The following is a 5,692-nucleotide window of genomic DNA, read 5'->3' as shown; positions in this document are numbered from 1 at the left end:
ATATTTATAAAACTCCAAACGATTAAAAGCAACTATTGTTGATAAAAATGTTTTTTAGAAGCTTAATGATTACCGTTGCCAACTCTTAAAACAAACCCACTCGTTTTCCTTTAAGTTTGTACAGAAAAAGATTTATACGACGACTTGAAATGATTTTTTTTGGGGCTTCAGCCTACGGGTAATTCCCAGTTAAAAAGGCAAATTTTGTATCATCTACGAATTTCAGAAAAACTGACCAATTCCATACTCAACCTTTAAAATTGGCAGGGACTAGATTTTGGTAAAAGAAGTATACATACAACTCATTTTTCTTGAGATTAAAACAAAACCAATCTTTTACTTACGCGTGCAAATTTTGGGCCGAGAAAAAGGCCAAAAAGATGTGTATATACAGTCGAGATATACTCCTTTGGACACATAAAAATGCTATTTTATAACATAAAAATCAGATCGTAATATAAAGTTCTGGATAAGATTGAACGTATCAAAACGGATTGACTCGAGCCAACATATGAGTATGACATGAGCTTAATTCTATGAAAACCAAAACCTCTCTTTACCCTTCATTTATGAAATAAAATATACTTCCTGTATATAAAAGGAGACTATTTATACACGGATATTGTAAATCCAAAAACTACGATACCCTATATATAAGGAGAACATATTCAAATTCCTTCCAAAAAATGATATGCAATTTACAAAATGACAGTTTCTTTTAAATGCGAGAATAAACACTAAACAAACAGTTCATGCAAATACTCATATTTGGAATTTGAAGGTCAACCGTATAGTACGGACCCTTAATACTGGGGTGCCTAACACCTTCCCCGGGGGATCATCAGAACCCTTACATAGAACTTTGAATTACGAAGGTTTTTTCACAGTATTTGAATAAACTCTTCACCCCGATTTTCCTAATTTCCTAAAAATTTGGTGGCGACTCTTTTAAAACAAAGTCTGAAAGAGTACCAACGAGTTCGTAGTAGCCTTGTATGCCTTAACACCGCGTAAAAAGCGAACCATAACACATGTTTTGATGATTTGACCAACCTTACTCAAAGAACTAGAATACTACTATGCATCTCAAGGTCTGAGTCTCGGGGGAACAAATGAGGTATCTGGGCAAGGGATATGCCCCTTAGGGGGAATACAAAGGATGTCACTTTGTCATCATCAAAAAGGGGAAAATTGATAAGAAATGACATGTTTTGATGACATGACACACCCTAAGGAACCAGATACAATTAGGTTTATCTGTCTGAACTTAGTTAACCTTATGATATCTCATATGCTGTTTGTCTAATATGCTCTTTGAAGGATCAAATGCTTGCAGGAATTGCTCATTTATGAGAGACCAGATATGTTGATTCAGAAGGACCAGATGGGACTAGGTCTCCAGCCTGCTCAGCCAATAATGCAGTTGTAGAGCTACTGATAGTGTATCCAGTACTTACAACATGTTCGAAGAACCGATGAGAAACCAAGTTCCTCCATATAAAGGTTTTGGTACAGAAGCTGAAAGTCCAAATCCATAGCTGTAAGTGAGCGGCTGAAAAGTACAATGCAGCTGTATAGCAGTACCTCATCAAGGCCGACTGATTAACGGTCCAGATTTCATGAATGGTCATCTCTCTCTCTCTCTCTCTCTCTCTCTCTCTCTCTCTCTCTCTCTCCGTGCATATAAAGACATCATCTTCCAAGAGAAGACTCATTCTTGCACAATCCAAAATTGCTCCATCCAAAGTGTAAGTCTCCACCTTTCAAGATGTTCCTCAAGAACAGAACGACAACAACTCGAAGGACCAAGTCCAGAGCTGAAGATGTTTTAGGTCCTTAGGTTGTTGATTCTTTGTTCTTTTGTGCTTAAACTGTAAACCTACTCTTCCGTGAAAAGAAGCTGTTTGTAGGTGTCTAAAATTCTCAAGGTTGCTTTCACAAGCTCTTGAGTGGTACACTAGGCTAGATTTAGCTTGATTGTAGTAGTGTGTGGCTAGAGTTAGTCACTGTGCTGAATTCTCAAAGGGTGCCTTTGAGTGGTACACTAGGCGGGGGTAAGTCTAGGTGTATTAGTGTGCTTGGCTAGGGGTTGTCAAGGGTGAGGGTTGCATAAGCTTTATTGTAAGGGTGAGGGATTATGGGAGTTAATTCCTAGCTTACGATAGAGTTGTAACCTAAGTTGCTCAGTTAGTGGAGTTGAAATCCTACAGGGGTAGGTCATGATTTTTAATCCCTTGAGCAAGGAGTTTTCCATGTAAAAATCTTTGTTTATTCTCGTCTTTGCATTGCATAAGGTAACTGGTACACGACCAGGTCCCTCATATACTGTTTGGTGGACACACGGCCTGCAACAAGAACTATATTCTGAATCTTGGTCCTCATAGACAAAACAGGTAGAAAAAGACGGTGGGTCTTCTTGAGCAAAGAATGTGGATGTAGATGAAGATCTATCCAAGGGAAGGAAAAATAGTTGACGAAGAGATATCCTCCCAACTAAAGCCACCCCCTAGCTAGAACTCCATAGGATTAGGTCATAACCTCCACGTTGATCACATTCACTTTAAAGTGCTTAGTCTCCTCCCTAAACTTATCCTTGTACAAATCTTAGAAAGTCGAGTTCCAATGATCTATTGTATATGATTGTAACCAAGGGACTAGAATTGTACTTGTTAACATCAATGAAAAAAAACTGTTGCATATCTTACTAGTGCCTAAGTTGTGTGACATGAATGATTTCTTGACTTTAAACAAGTGAATGTTCTTATTTTTGTGTATGCAATAGCCCCAGTTTCCATGAGTTGCATATTGCTTAAATATTACTAACCATAATCTGGGGATTAACTCTTTAATGATGCCAAAAGGGGAAAGATTGAACTGTGCTAACCAGCTTTAACATGATTAAATTTAAGTTCAAGTCGAAGCTGTGAATGTTTGGAACGGTTGATGAAATAGGTTGATACATGGTACAATGAGCACAGAAAGACAGAGAGTTTATCATCATCAAAAAGAGAGAATTTTTTGGCATTATCTATACTAATGCGTATGTGAGTTTTGATGATTGACAAATTTCATGATAAACAAAAGGCGAACAATGATTGATACCATCAAGAAGACAAACCAGGTCTAGATACATGTGAGAATGCACAAGAATGATTGAACAAAGATAGACTAGTGGTTGAATGTAGCCGAAGTTCCAAATAAAGAGTAATGTCTGAATGAGCAAGAATGCAATGCACATGGAACTAGTCCAATAACCTGATCTATTGCAAAGAGACAGTTGCAAGTACTGCACATGAATCGGGTTTACAAACATGTTTCATCAGATACAGCCAAGCAGACAAGCACAGTCCAAAAGGAGAGAGAATGAGGTCACCTAGCCACAAAGTTGTTCAGTGTATAGCATGAATGAATTTCTTAATAGAACTACTAAACAAGGTAAAAAAAAGGGAGAGAAGATGAGGAGAGTGGATGACTCAGGAAGAGGAGAAGTTTATTGAAGAAATAGAACAAATGTACAAAACATGTTCTACATCAAGAAGTCATTAGATGCAGAGAAGGAATGATCACAGGTCATCAGGTGCAGTGGATGAATGACCTAGAAACGAAGACATTGTATAAAGAAGAGCTTAAGGTGATAAGAGGTGAGTTGACCGATTCTTGCAGACACAGAGCTATACAAATATATGAAACAAATCTGACAACATGTTCTAGCCAATATCTCAGTAGCAGCTCAATAACAGAGGCAAAATGAAAGAGATTGGTGGAACATGTATATGAACATGTTCTAGCTCAAAAATGCAGATATTCAGAGATGGACGAACCAGGTGGATAAAACAGGTTCGTGATCATGTTCCAAACAAACCCTACAACAACAAAGATTTGTAGAAGAATTATGGTAAAGACTTGGCGGTCAAGTATGAAATATTCCTTACCATAAATGTCGAGATTAGTAAGCCTTCTACAAGAAAAGAAGCCGACTCAACAAGGCAAGAATCCAAGTACAACACAAAACCTTATTGTGTGTTATGGTCCAACAAGGAGAAGGTTTTGTTACCGACCTGCGGAGCTACAATTGTTATAAATACCCAGGTCTTACCAAGAAGAAGTTTACGCACCCACAAAGAGAGAATTCAAAATATTGTGCGAGGAGAAGATTTATACAACATATTCAAGAATCCAAGGTGGCGTCCCTAGTGCACAAAGAAGGATCGATGGAGTTGTTTTACTACATAATATTTCCCAGTTCTGAAGTCTATATTTGTGTATTAGGTTTATTCTATCGAGTTGTATCTTTATCCCCTTATTTATAAGCATAAACGTAGTTACAAACCATTGTAACTTCAGGTAGGAGTTTACTACTTGAAGATAGCTTGCTAGTTAGTGTTTGGGTAGCAAGGCTGAGGTTAGGAATTAGGGTACAGATTTTGTAACTTAATTTGCAGTTGGCTCACAATTGTAGTGGAGTTTGGCATAAATCCCGCAGGTTTGTAGGTTGTGGTTTTTATCTCCCTTGTAAGCCGGGTGGTTTCCACGTAAAAATATTGTGTCCTTTACTTTTCTGTTTGTTTTTATTCCTCAAATACGTACGTAGAACAGGTTAGGTAACGTGTTCTATCCATAGGCGAAAAGTAAGTAAACATTGGGACAGACACGTAAGTCGTGCAAAGCTAACAAAGTTAACTAGACGTAACGTCATCCGTTATAGTTAACTCCTGTAATTCTTGCGGTAAAGGTAGTTTGGTAGTGTTTTTTATTGGGTTACTTTAGTTTTTTGTTGGGTCATTTAGGTTCCGGACTCTTAATTAGAAGTGCATCATGGGGTTGAAGGAATCTCTCAAGGTTATTAATTGTTTAGGTACTCCCCCTATTCATTTTCACTTCTCCAGCATACTAAAATTATATATTCATTTTTACTTGTCCAATTTGGAAAATCAAAAGATAGTTACCCTTTTGTAACTAGTTTACCCTTATTATAAATTATTGAGTTGAATAATTCAAGGAATTGTTAGTTGGTGCACAAATTTTAAAATATGTTTGATTATTTCAATTATTTGACGATTTATAATATTTAGGGGTGATATAGTATAATTATTATTTTATTTATTGCTCCTTAAGGGTTTACCAAATTAAACATGGACAAATAAAAATGAACGGAGAGAGTATTCTTATAATATTTCTCTCAAGGTATTGATTTTTAGAGGTACCTCAAGATTATAGGAAGAAAGAACATCATTGGATAGGGGGAAGTTCCAAAACCCAGAAGAATCTCTCTATTTAGAATGATTTTCTGAATATTAAATCTCTTATTGAAGATGAAGAGAAGTGGAGAGGTAGTAATGGTGAGGACAATTGCATGCAAAGTATGTGATGGGTAAGCCAATTCAAGAGATTTTGTAACGACCCATTTGGTCGTTTAGCACTTTTAGGCATAATATTCCTAAAACACCCTTTTCGTGGTCAAATCTTGCTGTCTATAGTCTGCGATAACGGGTGATTCGGTTATTTAATTGACGAGTTTTAGTCCTCATTTGACATGCGAGGATGAATGTTCTAAAGGAGGGGAGAATGTCACACTCCATAATAATCCTTGCTACTTGTATTAAAACAAGAAAGAATGAGTTAAGAAGGTTCAAGGAAAGTTAATCGAGTTAGTAAGAATATCGTTATAAATATGGTTGTCTTAAGTATCTCG

Source organism: Lycium ferocissimum, chromosome 1 (genome assembly GCF_029784015.1).
Source record: "Lycium ferocissimum isolate CSIRO_LF1 chromosome 1, AGI_CSIRO_Lferr_CH_V1, whole genome shotgun sequence".
In the NCBI taxonomy this organism is placed as follows: Eukaryota; Viridiplantae; Streptophyta; class Magnoliopsida; order Solanales; family Solanaceae; genus Lycium; species Lycium ferocissimum.
The sequence above is the reverse complement of the archived record's forward strand: the minus strand, read 5'-3'. Positions refer to the sequence as shown.